Genomic DNA, 22508 nt, shown 5'->3' on the forward strand with positions numbered 1-22508 from the left:
CTCCTTTGATGTGAGATGACTTCCCATCCAATTAATATTTGAAACCCAACTAGTGTTTAGTAAATGTTTGTAATAGGCCTAAGCCTTTCTTGTACATTCTCTCATTTAGTCTTCACAACAACCTTGGGGATATGCTTAGACTTACAGAAAAAAAGGATTCAGGGCAGTCAAGTGACTTGCTAGAAGGTGGCAACCCTAAAATCAGAATATGCTTTCCTCCTGCTTTGGAGTACAGGGCTACTTCTAAATCACAGCTGCTTCACCAGAGGGCCTTAGATTAGCAGACTTGCCCAATTAAGAGGAAGTCCTTGATGTGGAGAAAGAAGAACCTGCTACATGGAGCAGGGCCTGAAGGACTCAGCACAGACAGGCACCAGCCCAGCAGGTTCCCAGGTCTCTGACTGTGTTAGAGAACTGGCCACAAAGTAGTCTTTGATGCATATGGAAGGCAATCAGGGCCCATCTCACCACTCCTGCTAAGGGTGGGACAAAGGAGGATAAAGGCTAGTGTGGCAGAGTCTTCTCACCCATGAGGCCCAGGCTAATAGCTTCAGCATTAGTCCTTTTCATTAGGAGGGTAATACGGAATCCAGTCTTCCCAATACAAGGAGGTTGTGGTGGGAGTGACAAGTGAGACACCCTGCCTGTTTTTGAGCATGATCATGCAGAGCCCCAGGTACCATTCCTTGAGCAAGCAATGGAGTCAGCCACGTTATCCAACCAGAAGTCGACAGGCCAGGAACAGTGGGACCCAGGTGGGTCTATCCTGTCCCGAGTTGCATGAGAGCTGGGACCTTGAATATCTTATTCACTGCTGTGGCCCAGTGTCTTGACTGTGCCTGTCATATAGTTGGCACCAACAGATATTGTTGAATGGATGATCAGACAGATGAGCAAAAGAACCAAGAGACATGGTGCATCTTTAAAAAAATTTTTTTAAATTGCATTTTACATTCAATATTATTTTGTATTAGTTTCAGGTGTACAGCATAGTGTTCAGACAATCATATACTTTGCAAAGTGTTCCCCCTGATATTTCCAGGACCCACCTGGCACCATCCATGGGTTATTACAGTATTATTGACTATTATTTCCAATACTGTACTTTACATCCCCATGACTGTTTTATAATTACACCAATCTGTACTTCTCAATCCCTTCATCCTTTTTTACCCAGCCCCCCAACACTCCTCTCCTCTGGCAACCATCAGTCTGTTTTCTGTATCTATGCGTTTGCTTCTGTTTTGTTTGCTTATTTATATTGTTTGCACAAAATTCCATCTGCATGGATGACCTACACACAGGCCTTCTATTTTTAAAGGCTTCACCTTACATCTTGCCAGCTCCAATCCCTTCTTCAACACATACTGTTTCCTGAAAAAACATCTCTGAAGGATCTCTAAGCATTGCCCTTATGCTGGCACCTTCTTTACCAAAGGCAAGAAAAACTTGTCCATCAAGTTTCTCTTAGTTTAAGCAGAGGCTACAGCTTCAGAACCATGGCTCTCTAACCAGCAGTGGAGCCCTTTCTGTTTGATACTACTCTCAAAAGTTGGAGAGGCAGAAGCCATGCTAGGATCTGGGCTGGGGCTCCCAGCCTCAAGTCGCTGAGGCAAGCCCTGCTCTGAGGCCCTGGTGGACACCCAAGAGAGGCCATCACTCCCTCTGGACTCTGGCAACTCTCATCTACTCTCCCACATGGTTCTTTGTCCGAGGGAATCTGTAGTATGTGTGGCCAAGAGAATCACTTGACATTTGACCCCAGGAAAATTTCTTAACTAGGCTAAGCCTCAGTTTTCTTTATCTATAAAATTAGAGTAACACTAGTATGAGCCTCAAAGGATCATTATGAGGACTAAATAAGAGAATATATATATATGTATATATACACACACACACACACACACACACAAAGTGTTTAGCATAGTGCTTGGCATTATTATTCCTGTTTGGTATGAATGATTTGTTGTAAAAAATAAACAAACACAACCCATAATCTGAAATAAATGGAAAAAACTCACTCATCACTATTATTAATTCATTCATCAAAGATTGCCTCAGGTACTACGTCAGTCCTGGATGGGACAGGGAAGGTCTGCAGAACATCTGAATTGAGTCTTTACGTTCTCTGGGCCTTCACTTATGTTGAACCCTGGAGTGAATCACATATTCTGTTTGCCTGTCTCACGTTTAGTTCCAAAACGCAGTCAAATGGAACCTCCTCCAGGATGCTTTCCCTGACTGGACACATTCCAGGCTGGATGGTTTGGAAGACTAGTTCTGAGATTACATGGAGGACATTTATAAGGGAGTGCTCTTGAAATTGTTGCCTGTAAAAGGGAGCAGAAGAAAGCAGATTGGGAAGAGGGAGAGGTTGGGGCAGCAATGCAGACCCAACAAAGGCCTTAGCAACCCCACAGACCTGTCCCAAATTGCAAAGAGCGGGCCAGGTCTTTGTACTCCCAAGTTGAATCAGTCACTGGATGCAGGCTGCCTCTGGGAGGTATGACCGTGGGAGAGACTGTTACCTTCAGCCAAGATAATCCCCAGTGAGGGCTGGCAGCTGTCGGTGACCTGGAAGTACTCCCTGCATCTGGGGAATGCGTCCTTCCTGCCTTAAAGGAGGTTTGGGCAGTGAGATATAGCATCCACTGCATACTGCAGCCTGGATTGTATCAGTGATAAAGAGATGCTGAGTTCCATTGACTTGACTCCTATCTCTTAACTGGTATATTACATGGTGAGAAAAGAGGAAAAGACCTTATGGGACCCCTAAACTCTCTACCCCATTAAAATAGGTTTTATATGGTTTGGGAGGTTGTCCTCTAGACCACAGCTCTGAGTCTTTTCTTCATTGCTAAGTATCCTTGCTGTCAAGGCTAGAAGTCAACAAATATAGGGGGATTGATGATAAATGTAATGAGTAAAAAAAGTAACGTAATAATCATGGAACAATAGCCGAGGAGTTGGAGACAGGACAGCAACTGAGCTTAACTCCTGATTGGCCTGGGACTGGTTTGAGACAATTTTGATGCTTCTCCTGTTTTTTTGAAGAGAAAAGAGGGCAGGCAGATTTCAGCCTCACCTGCAAGAGCAAGGAGTTGTTCCCTTGGGCTGTCAGATAGATCTGCTTCCATTATCAGTTTGGCACAATCTATCTTAACAAAATGTAGCTGGTGGTTCTGCTGTCTGTTGGCATGCTCCAACAAAGCCAATTTGGAGACATATTGAGCATAAATGCCTACTGGAATGAATTCTGGGACCACACGGTGGATTTGCAAACATGTTCTCAATTAAAGGCGGCTCTCAGGAAACTGCAGCTGCCTTCCCACCCTGGAAAGAAAATACCCAAAAGGCCAACTCCAAACTGAGAACTGAACTTGTATTTCAGGCTCATAACAGATTTTTATCAAGGGTTTACAAGTCCCCAGGATATTTTCAGATTCCTCATTAATAACTCATGAAAACTTTTATGAATTTTAAGAACTATAAACAAGTCCTAAACTCACTTTAAGAGTTTTATTGTAATGGCACAGGTGGAGCAATTCTGAAGCTATTCTGTATGTATTACAGGTTTGAGAAGTGAGTGAATATATTCATGTTGAGGTTTTCACTATGGAAGAATATGAATTGATAAACATATGAGGTAATGGATGTGTTAATTAACCAGATGGTGGGAATCCTTTCCTAATGCATATATATGTCAAGTCACCATAATGTACACTTTAAATATCTTACAGTTTTGTTTGTTGATTGTACCTCCATAAAAGTGATAAGAAAAAATAAAAAATATGGATTGGGAAAGGCAAGAAAGAATCCCATGGAACGAAAATGGAGATACCAGTGTAAACTCATGATGTCTAAAACATCTATGTGTGTGCATGTGCATGCTTTATGTGCACATATGTATGCATAGTGTGTATATTCCCTAAGTCTCTCTACAAAAAGGGCCAAGAAGCACACAGATACACCCCTAATGAGCACACCTATGGCTAAGAACATTCCCCACTAAGAGAAAACAGGCTTGTCAGAGAAATGGCTAATTCCAGGTTGAGGCCAGGTAAGAACAAAATGAGCCTAGAACATCTTATTATGCAAGGAATGAGAGGAAGGGAGGGAAGGAGGAAGGGCATAACTAAACCATTGGGGCATGCCACAAGGACACAGGAGCCAGAATAGAGAGACTCCCACTGGCCAAAACAATTATGTATGTTAATGAATTATAAAGCATTAAGAAAACACAATAATTTGTACTTCCTTACCAATAAAGACTAGATAAATAAATAAATGGAGAAGGGAGGGCTCTAGCTTACAGAAAAATGCCAAGGACCAGCTGGTAAATGTGCAGGGAGGGCTGTAGTTGAAAAATACTCATTTTGCAACCATCATGATAAAGATAGTTAGGCAGGAACCATGGATGGAAGCTAAATCCAGTAGGAAATTTTGACTAAGAGCAGAAAATTTGAACCATCTTAAAATGTCTCTCCCACAAATTGCTTATTAGTTACAAGGAATAAAAGATAATAATTATAGAGTGGAGAAATCAAGCAACACCTTGACTGAGTAATCAAAATTAACATCACCAATAAGGACAGATGGGCATCATGAGTTTCAGATGTGACACCCTGAGAAGGACACAATGTAGTTTATATAGTGTTCTGTCCAAGAATAGATAACTTGATTCTAATTATGAGGAAACATCAAATAAACCTAAAATGAAGACCATTCAAAGGGGGAAAGGATTGAATTCTCCCAAAATTTCAATATCATAAAAAGCAAAGAATAGAAAAGAAAACACGGATAAGGAAGACCAGAGACCAAAGAAAGATAATACCAAGTGTCCGGGAGGAGATACAGAAACTGGGACCCTCATACATGGTTGAGAGAATGTAAAATGGTACAGCTTCTTTGAAAAACATGTAACTCAGCAATTCCATTGCTACATATATACTCAAGAGAAATGTGAATATATGCCCATATAAAAGCTTGTACATGAATATCCAGAGCAGCACTATTTATAATGGCCAAAAAGTGTATAATAGACAAATGCCTATGAATTGATGAATAGACAAATATAATGTGGTTCATACAATGGGTTATTACTTGGCAGTAGAAAAGAATGAAGCATTGATACATGCAACATGGGTGACCCTTAAAAACATTTCTCTAAGTGGAATAAGCTAGTCACAAAAGACCACATACTATATGATTCCATTATATGAAATGGCCAGAACAGGTACATCTATAAGGACAAGAAGCAGATAAATGATTGCCTAGGACTAGGAAAGGGGGAGGGGGGTGTTAACGGATGAAGGGTTTATTTGGGGCAATAACAATGTCTAAACTTTAGTTGTGGTGATGGTTCCATGATTCTGTGACTAAAAATCATTAAACTGTATGCTTTAAATGGATGAATTTTATGGTATGTGAATTATTTCTCAGTAAAGATGGTTTTAAGTCTAATGTTTATTCAATGCCTGGGTAGCAACAATATTTAGTAGTATGATTTATCTTTATAAAAAATGATTTTTTAAAATGAAAAAGTAAAACACACTATGTGCAAACACACACATGGATGGATGGATGGATGGATGGATGGAGAAGCATGGAGGCCATTTGTGACTTTGGAAGGATAAGCTTTACTGGAGAAAGAAAGGCAGAGGGCAGACTACACTGGGTCAGAGGAATGGAAAGTGAGGAAGTAGAGAGCATTTGTAGTGTGGACAGCTTTCAAGGAGCTTCCATGAAGGAAAGCAGAGAGATAGAATAAGAGCTAGTGGCATGGGGGGGCGCTGGAGAAGATTATTATTTTTAAAACAATGGGTATATTTGAGTCATAATTCCAGACCCATACACTGCATTTGGTTGCTATGTCTCTTAAAACTCTTTAGAGTTTCTCTTTCCCAAGCCCCTACCTTAATTTTTCATGCCAATGCTTTAGGGGAACCAGGCCCATTGTCCTGTAAAGAGTCCTGCATTCTAGATTAGTCTTTTTATTTCCTGATGATGAAATGTAACTTGCTTGCTCTCTCCCATGATTCTTTTTTTTTTCAAATTCCTTTTATTATTTTTTATTTATTTATTTTTAATTAAATCTTTATTGTTCAGATTATTACAGTTGTTCCTCTTTTTTCCCCCCATAGCTCTCCTCCACCCAGTTCCCACCCCATCCTCTGCCCTTACCCATCCCACTGTCCTCATCATTGGTGTACGATTTTTGTCCAGTCTCTTCCTGGACCCCCACACCCCTTCCCCCCCAACAATTGTCAGTCCACTCCCTTTCTATGCCCCTGGTTCTATTATAATCACCAGTTTACTCTGTTCATCAGATTTTTTATTCACTTGATTTTTAGATTCACTTGTTGATAGATACATATTTGCTGTTCATAATTTTTATCTTTACCTTTTTCTTCTTCCTCTTCTTAAAGAATACCTTTCAGCATTTTATATAATACTGGTTTGGTGGTGATGAACTACTTTAGCTTTTTCTTATCTGTGAAGCTCTTTATCTGACCTTCAATTCTGAATGATAGCTTTGCTGGATAAAGTAATCTTGGTTGTAGGTTCTTGGCATTCATCACTTTGAATATTTCTTGCCACTCCCTTGTGGCCTGCATAGTTTCTGTGAGAAATCAGTTGACAGTCGTATGGGTACTCCCTTGTAGGTAACTGACTGTCTTTCTCTTGCTGCTTTTAAGATTCTCTCTTTGTCTTTTGCCCTTGGCATTTTAATTATGATGTGTCTTGGTGTGGTCCTCTTTGGATTCCTTTTGTTTGGGGTTCTCTGTGCATCCTGGATTTGTAAGTCTATTTCTTTCACCAGCTAGGGGAAGTTTTCTGTCATTATTTCTTCCAATAGGTTTTCAATATCTTGCTCTCTCTCTTTTTCTGGCACCCCTATAATTCGGATATTGGTTTGCTTGAAGTTGTCCCAGAAGCTCCTTACACTATCTTCATATTTTTGGATTCTTTTTTCTTTTTGCTTTTCTGGTTGGGTATTTTTTTGCTTCTTCGTATTTCAAATCTTTGACTTGATTCTTGGGATCCTCTTGTCTGCTGTTGGATCTCTGTATATTATTCTTTATTTCAGTCAGTGTATGCTTAATTTCTAGTTGGTCTTTTTTCATATCCTCCAGGGTCTCACTAAATTTATCGGCAGTTTCTAGAAAATTCTTGAAAAACCTTATAACCGTGCTTTTGAACTCTATATCCAGTCATTTGCTTTCCTCCATTTCTGTCATTTGTGACCTGTTTCTTTGTCTCCGCATTTTGTATGCTTCCCTGTGTTGGTAGAGTGGCTTTGTGTGCTAGGTGTCCTATAGGGCCCAGTGGCTCAGCCTCCCCAATTACCTGAGGTGGACACTTTTGGTGCACCCCTTTGTGGGCTTTGTGCACAGTCTTGTTGTAGTTAAGCCTTGATTGTTGTAGGTATCACTGGGAGGAATTGACCTCCAGGCCAATTGGCTGTGAGAATCAGCTATGTCTATGGTGGGAGAGCTTCTGTGCTGAAGACACCCTTATGGGGCAAGACTTTCTTCAGTGGGGCTTTGGTGCTCACTGAGTCTCTCCCCTGAGTGTGTCCCTTATGGATCTGAGGAGTTGTAATCTGGATGGTCCCACTCTGACCACTGGGTACACTGGCACTTGGATCTCTAAAGAGGTGCTAATTTAGCCTCTGCCTGAGGCTACCTAGCAGGAGCTATGGAGAGAACTGCAGATTCCTCTTCTTTGTTTGGGGTTTGGAGGTGCCCAGATGAGGCCCAACTGTGAAGCAATACAAGCTGCTGTGGGGCCTTGGGCCTTCTTTTGGAAGTTCTGGGTCTCTCTGACCCAGCTGCAGTTTGTTAGGTAATTTTAGATTGCAAAGGGCTAGGTCATTCATATGCGAAAGCCTCTGTGCACAGCTTGGGTGGAGTGGGGTCTCAGGGAATCAACAGGGCAGGGCAAACAGCTATGGCTGATTCTCAGTCCTACCCTAAGAGGCCCCAAGTCTCAGTGTCCCTGTAATCGCTGCAAGTACCTCTGAGAGAAAGCCGCCCTCCAGTTCCAACCAATGCCAGACAGTCCAGTTTCTCTCTGTATGAATCTGGGTCCCCAGAGACTTCCCAGGACTGGAGTTCAGAGCAGGAGCGCGTGTCTCCCTCCCGATTGAAAAAAACAACCTCATCCTCAGTTGCCAGTCCTTTCCGTGCATGCCTCTGTACCTCTGCACTTTACTTCCGCACCTCCTCTGAGTCTCAGTGTGCTTTTCTCTTTTCTTCTAGTTGTAGAATTTCCACTCAGCCAGCCTTCCTGTAGTTCTGGATGATGTCCGTTTTGTCTTTTAGTTGTATTTTTGAAGTTGTTGTGGGAGGCAGCAATTTCCGGGATTTACCTATGCCGCCATCTTGGTTTCTCCTCAAATTCCTTTTTTTCCTCCCATGATTCTTGTAAGCAGGAAGGTGGCCTTAAACATTTGATCTGCTTCAGGACTTTCGGCAGAGATTCTTTGAGGTGGTGCTGTGTGTGCCCCTGGGGACCACATGGAGAGGCGACTGCTACCTGTCTTACTCTTGTGATGCTGAGGTTGATCGGTGGATTCAAGTGGCTATCCTGTCCTTCTCGGAGCTGTAGCAACCAAAGCTAGTTACCAAAAGCCAAATTAAGAGTGTTCTTTAATTCACTTAGGAACCATTACCTGATTCCCTGCCATCTGCCAGCCACCCTATTGAGGAGATACAGAAATAAGTAAAAAATACTCTCCCTGCCTTTCAGAGAACTCAGTGGGGTGAACTGCCTTGGTCTGACCCTGTAAGTGCCTTCTACTTGTGTAGGTTCACAGTCCTACAAACTCTTACTAGTATAAGACACAGCCTGGGGGCCAGGAAGGGCCAATATTGTCTCCTGAGGCTTCATCTTGCTGGGAGCCTGCAGCCTTCTAGAACTCCTGGTCAGTGTGAGCTCTCCTGTTCTCTCTAGTAGCATGTCAAATGCTTGCAAGGAATGAGGCATTTTCTCTACTAACCACAAGGCACCCAGGTCAAGTCCTCTTTGAGCCCTGAAAAGTTTGACTTCATAACTCAATGGGCAGTTGTTTTTCATGTTTTGTATGTCAGATTTAAAAAGAAAAAAATCTTGCCCTAACTAGTTTGGCTCAGTGGATAGAGTGTCGGCCTGCGGACTGAAGGGTCCCAGGTTTGATTCCGGTCAAGGGCATGTACCTTGGTTGCAGGCACATCCCCAGTAGGGGGTGTGCAGGAGGCAGCTGATCGATGTTTCTCTCTCATCGATGTTTCTAACTCTCTATCCCTCTCCCTTCCTCTCTGCAAAAAATCAATAAAATATATTTTAAAACAAAAAGGAAAAAAATCTCACCTTCCATGGAGTGAAAGGGTCCTAAATGCAGTTGCTTTAAAACATCTATGTCTTAAGTACCATGCGGCTACATGTGAATGGGAGACAAGTCAGCACTTGACAAAATTAGAATTTTAGAATTGGGTCAACTCAGCTTTTATGTGCTGTTCAAATGCCTCACCCTTCCATGGTGCTCACTCTGCTCTGAGCCCTCAACAAGGCTTCTCTGCTGGAATTCGAGAACTGTTGCATGTGGGATAAATGAAAACGGGGAGTGGAACTCACCACTAGTGCCAGCACCTCAGAGAAAGGATGTCAAGTGTATTCTGAGGTTCTGTGTCCGTTCAAAGAGGCTCTGTGGAGTCACCTGGTGCCAGGTATCCTCAGAAGTGAATGCAGTGGGAGCCGCTGAGGGCCTTGTTTCCACGCAGAGTGGACACTCCACACGGGGCCATTTATGTCTCAGAGTATTTTTATTATGCACATATGCACCTTTGAAAAGCGATGAAAGCCCTCTTTATTGCAAAAACTCCCTCTGTTTGCATTTCTAGCAACATTTCCTAGCCAGCTCTGGAGCTGGAACAAATTCTTTCCTCCACCTGCCCCTCCTTCCCCATTTCTCTTGAAGGCCATGCCAGCCCTGGAGACTGAAACAACAAATGACACATCCGCCCTGCGTGTTGACAGAGGAGGCTGCGGTCTCCTCAGTGCCGCACCCACCGCCTCGGGAACCTCCTCAGTGGAGAGTCACCCTGGTCCTCACCAGGGGTCAGGGCCTTCCCCACAGGTTGGGTTGATCAGGGTTCTCTTGACCGAGTTCCCTTGGCAACTGCCCTGGGGCCTAAGAGAACCAAGGTGAAGGTTTGCTTCCCTCTTCACCTGCACTGGAGCCCAACCAGCCACCAAAGGCCAACGGCTGCCACCCCAGTTGCATCATCCCCAGTCACCTAGTTTGACATGGATTTTCTTCTGTTTTGCTGTTAACCTTATGTAACTTTGGCTCATGCACCACATAACTCTTTGGGAGGCCTCCAGACTTGTCTGTTTTGGGGATTTATGAGAAAATTCTGAAGAACATCCAAATTAAGGAAAATGAAAATCCCCATTGCTAGGGTGGTAGGGTTCAGGTGCGAGCAGGATGGTTTTGCATATGCTTGTCTATCTGACATCTATCATACAGCCACACGCCATGTGTACCTGCAATGAACCTGAAGTAAGAGTTGCATTGGGGAAATCACCAGTCAGAGCAGACCTTTTCCACCAGCTGGGTGTTTTTTAACCATTTAAAACAAGACATTTTGATTTATTTGCAGGTTCTTACATCTGGGTCATTAACTAATACTTTATTTAAACAAATTTTCAAATTCTAAGAGTTAGGCACTCTCCCACTGAATCATATGTGTGGCATTTGCAATAGAAAAAGGGAGCAAAAGAGACCTATAAGACCTAAAGCTTTATTGAGAACCTCCAAAGCTCTCAGTTCTTTTCTAGGGAGCAGGACAGTCTAGCTTTTTCTCCTGCACTTGGGTTCAGATTCTAAGCCAACCACTTGTCTTCCCTGTGCAGGTGAGACTCGACCTCCTCGTACATAATTAGGGAAGATAACACCTAGTGCTCAAAAAAAAGGTGTTGAGAGACTTTAAAAAGAGCATGTGTACAGTATTGGCCCCTGGTAGGTGCTTATTACCAATTAGTCCTCTTTCCTGTCATATTCAAAATGTGGAAGCTTTTCAAGAATTCACTAAATCAGTACAGCAACATGAGCTTTGAAGCCCAACTCCCTGAGCTTAAATCCTGCTTCCGTCTCTTAGAAGCCCTATGACCTTGAACATGTTCACTAAGTTTGCTATGCCCCAGTTTTCTGATCTGGAAAGAGAATGAAGGTAGTGGCAATACCTATCTCATTGGGTTGCTGTAGGGTTTAATTGAGATAACGTCCCTGGCACCTAATGAGTGCTCAATAAATATTAGCTACTTCATTTCAGAAGCCGAGAAGTATGAGAGTTGGAACAAAATTGTACTTTCCACTTGACTCTGTCATTATGAAAACTTTCTGAACTGCAAAGAAAAATGCTGTCACTTTTCCCTAAGAGGAGCAAAACTTGCCCATTAGGAACTACTTGAAACGTGCTATCAGGAAGCCTTACTTTTGATGGATTGTGGGAAGTTCTGCACGGCACACAACCTGTGAAATGAAATAGGCTACGTTTTTGTAAACTCTTCCCACTCTGGGGTTAGTGCCACTCAGGGTTCTCCAGGGACAATGCATGCTTTTGTTGGGCACTGACATTTAAAAGTGTTTGATTGTTCAGTACATGTTGTTTGAAGAGTTGCTTTACTACAATTTAATGGCAAATTCCACTCTGGATTTCCTGCCAACAAATCTATAAAGCTTTGTTTGAGACTGAAAGCATTCATAAGGTTTTTTTTAAAGTGGGAGGTGCTGGGTGTACATTAAAAAGAAAAAGAAAAAGAGGAGGAGGAGGAGAAATCCTGTGGGTGTAGGATGAGTGTTTGATGTAAGAACTGGCTGGTCGGCTCCAGAGTTAAGCAATTAAGAAAGCTTTAAAAGGGCCAAGATGAAGAGTGGGGCAAGGCGAGCAAGCAGCTTCATCAATACCCAACCCAGAGGACACAGCCTGGTCTCCCTGCCTCTCATTCAACAGCTTTGTTCCTGTTCTGAGCTGATGTGATGACAAAGCAGATTCGAGGTCATTCTCACCAGAATGTAACATTACATAACACCTGCTCTGCATGTGGGTATGCAGGTTACTATCCAAGACTGATGTTCCAGAATTAGGCTCAGGATGTAAACACGTAGTGGTTTTCATACCAGTGTTCACCATGGCACCTGGTTGAAGAGCATGTCAGGCCTCTGTCCCCAGCATTGTATTTTTGTTAACTGCCCTATATTCATGCTGAAATAATAGATTAGATATAAAAGTGTCCATTAATAGAAGACTTGTTTAAGATGGATAAATATCGTATATATAATGTTAAGTGCAAAGAGTGGTTGCAAAAGGGCATCCAACTGTATGAAGCAATTTATATGAATTTTAAAATAAAAGAATATTACATATTTATTTACAGAAATAAAAATGTGTCTAGAAGTAGAAAAACATGTCCCCAAAATCCCACATGCCAACTCCAGGATAATTAGCGCTGGAGGAGAATGAAAGGTGAAGAAAGAGAAGGAGATGGGTGGGAACAGGACCTTAATTGTATTTGAAATATTTTTTCTTTAAATACAGAATAAAGAGATCTGAAACTAGTATGTCAAAATGGTAACATCTATTAAACTTGGGTGATGGGTACACAGATCACTGTTACCTGTTCTGTAATTTTCTGTTTTTCAAATATTTTAGAATTTAAAATTTTTAATTAAAATAATGGCATATTTATATGATAAGATATCATGCAACCATTAAAAATAAAGGAATTGTATAGGTCATTACATTATGCTAAGTGAAATAAGCCAGTCAGAGAAAGATAAATATCACATGATCTCACTCGTTTATGGAATATAATGAACATAAACTGATGAACAAAAACAGATCCAGAGACAGAGAAGCATTGATCAGACCATCAAACCTCAGAGGGAAGGTAGGGGAGGGTGGGGGTAAGGGGGAGAGATCAACCAAAGGACTCGTATGCATTCATATAAGCCTAGCCAATGGACATAGACAACAGGGGGGTGAGGGCATGAGTGCGGGGGTTGGGGGGTAATGGGGAGATAAGGACACATATGTAATACCTTAATCAATAAAAAAAACTAAAAAAAGAAAAGAAATATGTAGAATAAATATTTTAGATAAAAAGACAGGTTGCTGTATAGTATGATCTATTTTTAATGATACACACACACACACACATACCACGCTAATATCTAAACCTTTCCCCTGGGCCAGAAATCTCTACTGCATGTTACTCAAGCAATAAAAAAGTCTACTGGGTTCAAAACCAGCATCTTGACCTTTCCTTCCAGACATTCCTGTCTTCTACAGTTCCCCATCTGAGTTCAGGTGAAAATCCCAGGAGTTGGTGATGATTTCTCCTTTTCCTGAAAGCCCTGCCATCCTACCTGCCTAGTCTCTCATCCCCGCTGTCTCCCCTCTCACCCCCTCTCCAGTTCACTGTCCCTCACTGGAGGCCTTGCAGGAGTTCCCAACCAGCTCTCCTGGCATCAACTGTTGCCCTACAATCCATTTATGAAGCAGCCAGAGTGCTGTTCAGTAAAGACATAAATCATCCCCTACCTAAAACCCATCAATATTCCCATTGTTCTCAACTCCTTAATTACAAGTCTAGGTCCCTGACCTTCCACTGCCTGGTCCAGCCCCATCACCCCCCATCTCTGCCCTCCAGGCACTCTGAGAACATCCACTGCCCTGGGGGCATCATGCACCCTCTAGGGCAGTGGTTCTCAACCTTCCTAATGCCGCAACCCTTTAATACAGTTCCTCATGTTGTGGTGACCCCCAATTTCATTAAAGTATAGTGATTAATCACAAAAACAATATGTAATTATATATGTGTTTTCCAATGGTCTTAGGCGACCCCTGTCAAAGGGGTCGCGACCTACAGGTTGAGAACCGCTGCTCTAGGGCCACTGCAAATGCTGTTCTTCTTGTTTCAAACACTTGGTTTTTTGTTTTGTAATCAGAAATAACCCATACATTTAATTAAAACATCCACATGGCAGGAAGATCAAATAAATGTGTTTAGTTTGTTTATTTTTATTTATTTAGCACAGAATACCAACTGTGTTCCCAGACTGGTATTAGACATCAGTTCCCTTGTTTGGCGTTTCTATCTCAAGCCCAATTGCTACAAGGTTTACACGAGGGCTTTCAGTTTTATTATAGCCCTATAGCCCTTAGGACAGGAACATCCGAACTAGCTCTGCTGTGTGATGGGTGAGATGCAACAGAAATGCAAACACACCATCACTTCTCATAGGACAGAAAAACTTGACTATAATAAGCCATCTTCTCAGGGAGACAAGGTAAACAGTTGCCACTGCAATCATTTCCCTCCTGCTGCAGACAACTACAAGTCCAGAAAGCAAGTGACTTTCACCACGTTCCCACTGGCCACCTGTGCTGAGAGTTCTGCATTAACCCTCTTGTAAGTGTACAACCCTGTTGCTAACTTTGTGCGTCTGAAGGGTTTGCCTAGAGGGGCTTCAGGGTTGGAGCCCATTGTGAGCAGTGTCTGTGTGCCCTGCCTGTCAGAGGGCACGATCAGTGACTCATTTCAAAATCCTCAGGGCAAATATCTTCAAGGAAAACATGTGATTCTAATACCTGAATTCTTTAGGTTGATTATTAATATTAAGTCAGTTTCTGTTTTTCTTCTTTGTCTCTCTTAAAGACCTGAATGTACAAGAAAATACTCCGTGGACATCTAATTAATTGTGCGGTGAATAGGGATAGTTAGTTTAGCAGAGAGTTTAAACCATGGGCTTTAGAGCCAGAGAAATCTTGCTCAATGTGCTCTTTCCTTCATCCCTGCCCTTTGCTTTCCGACAAACTCCTACTCATCCATTAACACCCACCTTACACATTGCTTCTGGAAAATTTCCTCAATGCAATCTGAGTAGGCAGTTCTTTTTGTCTGGGTTCCCAGAGCACATCTATTATGTCTAATTTAGCACATAACATATTGTCTTGTAATTATTTGTTTATTTATATGTCTCTCCCATTGAGTAACTAGGTTCTCCAAGGCCAGAGCCATACCTTACTTGATTTAGCATGAGGTCTGTCATATGTAATAGTGATCAAATATGAGCACTAGTAGTCAGTCAGACCTGGGTACAAATTCTGCCTCCACCTCTTCCTAGTTATTCGACCCTGTGAAGTTACTTAATCTCTGTAGACTTCTGTGGCATCATCTAACATATATTTACCTTTAAGGATCATTGAGAAAATTAAAATAGGCATAGCACCTAAAAGCTTGACCTGGTAACTGGTCCACACTGAAGAATTTTGAACTCTCGTTTTTATTATTAACTGCATAAATGTTAGTTAGCCAAACTAATAAATAAATGACCCAACCCTCTGACTACAGCTCCTTCGTGCAGACCAAAGAAGTCATCATGAATGAAATGTAGAAAATGTCATTGATGTGATGTTCATTTTAAAATAAAACTACAACTAAAAATATATGTGCATTTTAAATGATCACTTGTAAAGGATACTTGGTAGAAGAAAATAGGCTAACCTTTCTAAGCTGCTCCGTGAGCTACGGTAAAAATAAAACTCAGCTTAAATGCTGGAGGTCTTATAATGCACATTTCAGTCTACCTGTTTGGGCAAGTGGTTTTCTCTGGGAGCCTGCAAGAGACAGCTTAATTAGTGGTCATTAGAATAGATGCAGCTAATTACACATCACGTAAAAGCATTTCAAGTTGATTTTTTTTTCCACTTTGTAATCATCTACCCTTATCCTTCTCTGGCAACTTTTCTGCTTACTCCTGATTGAAGTTTAAGAGATAGACACATTTTCATAAAAATGTACAGTCTGTCCATCTGCCTCAGGCTCTCATCTTTCCTTCATTATGATAACAGGAGCACCCACTTGAGGAGTTCCTACTGTGTGCCAGCCAGACAGTGTGCCAAGTTCCCGATATACCTTATTTCTCCATTTCCCCCAACTCATCACCATCTAACATACTAGATAACTTGCTCCTCCATTATTTCATTATTTATCATCTATCTTCTCCTTCCCTCCCACCCTTCACTGCCTAGGAAAGTAAGAGCCCAATCAGGGATCTTTTTTTTGTTTCCTGATATATCCCAAGAGATCAGAACAATGCCTGACATGTACATACTCAAAAAATACTTGTTGAATGAACGCATCTTCACACAACCATGAAATAGCTAGTGTTATCTTCATTTCGAGGTTGAGAAAACTGAGGCCCAGAGATATAAAATAAATAGCCCAGCATTATACACAGCTTAGAAGTAGCAGCGGTGGCCCTTGAAGTCATGTTTGTCTGACTCTAAATTCTATTCTTTCTTCACGAGGGAACACCCTGTTAAAATCAAGTCTTCTCCGGAACACATGCATCCCATCTGTCTGGTCTGGCTTGAAACAGGATTTGAGATCTAGGATTGGCAAAGCCAGGAATGCATGTGGTTGTGTTGTTAGATCCAGACCAGGAGACAGGTCAGACTATGGCCCCAAGGATGGGCTTGGAGTCAGGTTGTCTGACTGTTAACACTCTCTGGCATTGAGCTTTAAGAACTTTCTGGTGTTCTCTGAACCATTTCTTTTGTGTGTGTCAGAAGTTAATATCATCTCCCCTGGCTTGTATAGACCTCCTGAACTCTCTGTGAAGATTCATGGTGTCTGGGCAGAGATTCCAGTTGTTGGGAGAAAGGTGCTCTCTAGATGCCAGGTGTTACTAAATGTTATTACAATGATCACTTACTGCTACTCATTCCCTTTGGCATTTGTGCCTTGGTTCCTGGACCTCTATAGTCAAAATCCAAACCTATTTTATCCCCAGCTCTTTCCCCTTGCATATTGAAAGTTAAGAAAATATTGGCTGAGTTCCATATTCCCATTCCGGATGTGGATTTTAGTGAATGAGCCAAATTAAGAAGCCATGACCTATTGTGTGAGATTTGATACCTTCTCCTCTTCTCAGTGTACATACTGCCTGGGCAAGACCTCCCAATTTAATCACTCCAGCTGCTGTTTCCATGGTCACAGCTCCCCAATCAGCAGCACCCTTTCACTTTGTTTTCCAAACTCCAAACCCATTTCGCAACTGCCTTTTGCGCACCTCCATCTGGATGTCTGAACAGTATCTCACAGCCAGCATGTTCAAAGCTCAACTCATCTTACTCCCAGGTCTGAACACCTCTCTCAATTTTTTGTCCAGATGACCGGTATCTGTCATCTTTTACTTCTCCTCAATTCTAATTTCCTCACCACCCACATTTAGGCATCTAGTTCTATCTGTTCCAAATCATAAATGCCTCACATCTGTTTCTTCCCCTCTATGTCTACAAACACTGCCCTAGTTCTGGCCCTAAGTCATTGTTTACCTCCTCCCTGGTCTTTCCATATACATTTCTCTCCTCCACACATGGCCACCACAGCTGTCTTTTGACATGACATATCTGATGATATTACACACTCCAACTCTAAGATCTTCAGAACTGGCCCCAGTCTATCATGCTAACATAATGGGCCCCATCATGCGCTAACATCATGTTCTTACCACCCTCTTCCACGCATACCCTGTGCTTCACATTCTTCACCTTCCCCTAACATGCAATGGTTCTCATTTCTTCATCTCTTTGCATGTTCTGTTCCCCTTTGTCTGGAATGCCTTTCCTCCTCTTTGCCACCCATCACATTCACATACATCTATTAGGTTCCATCTCCTCTGCTTTCCCAAATCCCTCCAGGTGGAGTAACATCCTTCTCTATGTTACTCCCAAGGGGATACTATAGTTCTGGAGCCCTTTGTAAATGCTCTCATATTAGTCAGGGTTCTCCAGATAAACAGAAAAAGTAGGATGGAGATATATATATATATATATATATATATATATATATATATATATATATCATAAAAGGCCTGTGAACAAGCAGCGGCTCTTGCAGTGGGTGGGGCAGGGTGCCGGCAGTGTCTGTAGAGCATGTGAGACCACCTCCTCCTTCCCTCACTCCCTCAGCGCCCTGCCACCGCTGGCCCCCACCATGTTCTGCGCCACCTCCTGGTTGTTAGCACACATCATAGCAAGCAATCAAACTCTGGTCTCCTGGTTGAACTCCCGAGGGGACACTTTGCATATTTGCCTTTTATATATACGTATATGTATATGTATATGTATATGTATGAACTGGCTCGTGTTATATGGAGTCTGAGTAGTCCTACAATCTGCTGTCTGGATGCTGGAGACTCAGGAAAGCCAGTGGTGCAATTCAGTCCAAGTCTGAAAGCCTGAGTACCAGGAGCACCGAGGACAAAACAAGTTCAATGTCCCAGCTGAAGCAATCATGTAGCAAGAGATGAATTCTTCCTTCTTCCAATTTTTTGTTCTATTCAGGCTTTAAATAGATTGGATGATGCCCACCCATATTTGAGAGAGCAAATTGCTTTGTTGCTAAAACCAATTTAATGCTAATTTCATTAGGAAACACCCTTACAGAGACACCCTGAAATAGGGTTTAGCCAAATATCTGGGTACTCAGTGATCTAGTCAAGTTGACACAAAAGATTAACCATCACACCTCTCAAAACAGTTCTTAATAATAGCAAACAGATAGCACATGTTTTGTCATGAGCACTTTTCTGAGTCATTATACACTCATCTAAACTTTGCAACAACTCAAAGAGTAATTATTATCTTTATCTTCATTTCATGGATCAAGAGGCTGAGATTAGAATTAACTCGCTTGTTCAAGGTCACCCAGCTAGGAAATAAAATTGCCCAACCAAATTGTGAGAGTCAGCACCAGAGTCCATGCATTTGACCACTCCTTTTTTTTTTGTCTCCGTGAGATGAATGTATGGGTCTAAACTGTAAGTTTCTTGGGCTTCCCAACTCTAAAACTTGGATAATTATTATTAATGCCTATTTCTCAGGCTTTGGGAGAACATTAACAAAGCTTAGAAAATAAATATAGATAAAGATGGTGAGATGCTAATCGAATATTAAGTTGTTATGATCATCAACCTCCAACTACTGCACAGTCTCCTTCCAATAGATCCTCCTTTTTGCCACCAGGTTAGTCTTCTAGAGCACAGATGAAATAATACAAATATGCACCTAAAATCCTTCAAGGACTCTGTAATATCTAAAGGACACTGCCTAAAGCTCTTCAGCTAGAAATATAGACCTTTCATAACCTGACCCTGCTGTGTATCCTATGCTATTTTTCCTACTGTTTTCTTGCTGGCAACTTACACTCAGCCATATAAAATCATTAGCATATTCTGAACACACTCATAACCCAGTTCTTCCCATGTCCTTGTCCAGTCTGTTCCTTTAACCTGGAATTTCTTCCCTCTTTAACTATTCAATGAACATATATCTACTCATTCACTAAGACTCAACTCTATGATGCCCCCTTTATGAAGCCCACCCTGACATCCACAGGCAGAATTAGGCCCACTTACTTCATGCTACCATAGCCCCTGGGACACAATGTTTTGTCTATCACTCACTATAAAGGAAGTTCCACTAATTTAATTCAATTAAATGAATTTGTGTAACCAGGGGTCAGCTGGACCTACCTCCTTCATGGAAACATTGGTTTCTTAGGGCTGCCATAACGAAGTACTACAAATGGGGTGATTTAAAACAACAGACAATTTATTGTCTTACAGTTCTGGAGGCTACATGTCTGAAATCAAGGTGCCATGCTCTGTCTGACAGTTCTATGGAAAGATCCTCTGAGGTACTAGGGGTTAAGACTTCAACGTATCTTTGCAGGGGGCATAATTCACCCCATAACAATGGGAAATTGTACTCATCCAGAACCTTTAATTTTGGAGCCTCAGGCTGTCAAAAGTCTTCCACAGAATTTCTATTATTCTCATGGCTTACTTCATCCTTTTTCGGTACCCTATCCTGTGCTCAGACACACTATTTCAGTTCCAACAATGACTTCATAACTTGTATGTCTTCAATATTTTTGATAACTAATCCAATAAGATTAGGAATTCCAAGCATTTAGAGCAATTTCATTTCTCATGAGTACCTGGGTACATCAAGCACAGGGGTGGGCAAACTTTTTGACTCGAGGGCCACAATGGGTTCTTAAACTGGACCGGAGGGCCGGAACAAAAGCATGGAAGGAGTGTTTGTGTGAACTAATATAAATTCAAAGTAAACATCATTACATAAAAGGGTACGGTCTTTTTTTTTTTTTTAGTTTTATTCATTTCAAACGGGCTGGATCCGGCCCGCGGGCCGTAGTTTGCCCACGGCTGATCAAGCATCTGACATTTTTCTCACTCCATCTTTCTCCATAAGCTTGGTAAATTTCCAATCCAGGAGACTCCCAAGAGGCCTTCTTTTTCATTTCCTCTAGCTCCTTGAGAGACACTGTCCAGTTCTCACCTTTCACCCCTACTTGGACTGCTTCCCTCACTAAGATTACCCCTGTGAAAGCAGCCTGCCTTCCTTAGGCGCCTTTCTCCTGTCCTAGTTTCTAGCAAAGAAAAGTTGTTCCACTTGATGTAGTTTTATTGATCAACTAGAGGCACGGTGCACAAAATTCATGCACTGGGTATGGGGGGGAGGTTCCTCAGACTGGCCTGTACCCTCTAGCAGTCCGGGACCCCTAGGTCCTTACCGCCTGCCTGCTTGCTGCTCCTTACTGCTCAGCTTCCTGCTCCTTAGTGCTGCAGGCAGGAGAGGCTCCCGCCACCACTGCTGCACTCCCCAGCCATGAGCCTGGCTTCTGGCTAAGCTGCGCTCCCCATGGGAGCACACTGACCACCAAGAGACAGCTCCTGTGTCAAGCGTCTTCCCCTGGTGGTCAGTGCGCATCATAGTGACCGGTCTTTCTGGTCATTCCATTCCCTATAAAGGAGTGGTGGGGAAGATGGACATTAAGTGTGTGGTGGCAGGTATGATGACGATTATGCCAGAGGGCATATATAACAATAATGACAATGCAACTTTATAATGAGGATATACTATGTGCCAGGCACTGTTCTAGACCACGAGAAATCACTATTGTCATGGAGCTTACGTTGTAATGGGAGACACATACCAATAAAGATGCCCGATAGTGGTGTTATGAAGAAAAGTCAATCAGGAAAGGGGGGTAAAGCAGTCTGGGGGTTGTACTGATTAGGATTAGTTTCAATTGTAAAAACAGGCTTAATGTAAGGTTCATTTGTTTATCTAAAATGAAGAAATCCAGAGGTAGGCAGTCCAAGGCTTTTGAAGTAGTTTCCAGCTTCCCTCTTTTTTCTCTGCCATTCTTAATGGCTTATATTTTCAAGATTGTTCAAAATGGCTGCAAGAGCACCAGCCATCACATCTGGGATCCAAAAATAAAGAGGAAAAAGGGAAGTGAGGGAAAATAGGGGCACCTTTTAAAACTAAGTCAGCTAGAATTCTCACAAAACTTCTTCCTCTTACATCTTTTTTAAAAAATATACTTTATTGTTTGTTTTTTTACAGAGAGGAAGGGAGAGGAACAGAGAGTTAGAAACATCAATCAGCTGCCTCCTGCACACCCCCCACTGGGGACATGCCTGCAACCAAGGTACGTGCCTTTGACTGGAATTGAACCTGGGACCCTTGAGTCCGCAGGCCGACGCTCTATCCACTGAGCCAAACCGGTTAGGGCTCCTCTTACATATTAATAGCCACTCCTAAATGTAAGGGAGACTGGGAAATGCAGTTTACCAGCTATGTACAATGCTATCCAGACTATAACCAGAGTTTATTCGTAGGATGAAGAAAAAATTGGTATTGAATAAACTCACCATCTCTACCAAGGCCCATGGAAGGCTTTCCAGAAAAGGGGAGGCTTATGCTAACAATTGAGACATGAGTTGTATTGGCCAGGCTAAGAGGAGGGCAAGGAAAGAGCACAGCTGCAGGTAGAGCAGCAGCAGCTCTGATGCTCCCAGAGGGCTGGGAGCAGGCTTATCTTTGTTCTGCAGTGCCAAGCTCAGAACCTAACACAGTGCTCATCTTAAGAAATATTTGTTGACTAAAAGTTGGCCTCTAAGTGGGTGCTTATGCCACCCAATATGTAATCTCTACACTAAAGGAATGCCCTCCACCACCCCCTCCCCCCCCCCACCCCTGCCAAGAGATTCTCTCAGTTATTTCCATTCTGCTTACGGCAAAGTAAATGAATCTTGGTGAAAATCACCTCGTGCCCAGATACAGACAGAGTTGTGCACACAGGTACCCAGAAATCAAGATATGAAGCACGTACTGCAATAAAACCTGACCACAACTTCCTAATGAATCAGGAACACTGTTTCACAGACCAATGCATCTCACTTATTAAATATCCTTTGTTGTTTATAGCTGTAGAAGCTGCTGAGTCGGAATTAAGGCAAGGAAATGAGAAGAAACCTGTCCAACTCTTCCTGTTGATGGAATTCCAATGGAGCCTGGTTCTCAGGTTTGGTGATTATTGAGTCAAGTCTGGGAACTCTGACGCTGAGCCAGTCTCCT

Source organism: Myotis yumanensis, unplaced genomic scaffold, assembly GCF_028538775.1.
Source record: "Myotis yumanensis isolate MYYU_CA2020_CCGP unplaced genomic scaffold, mMyoYum1.0.hap1 SCAF_10, whole genome shotgun sequence".
NCBI classification, from domain to species: domain Eukaryota; kingdom Metazoa; phylum Chordata; class Mammalia; order Chiroptera; family Vespertilionidae; genus Myotis; species Myotis yumanensis.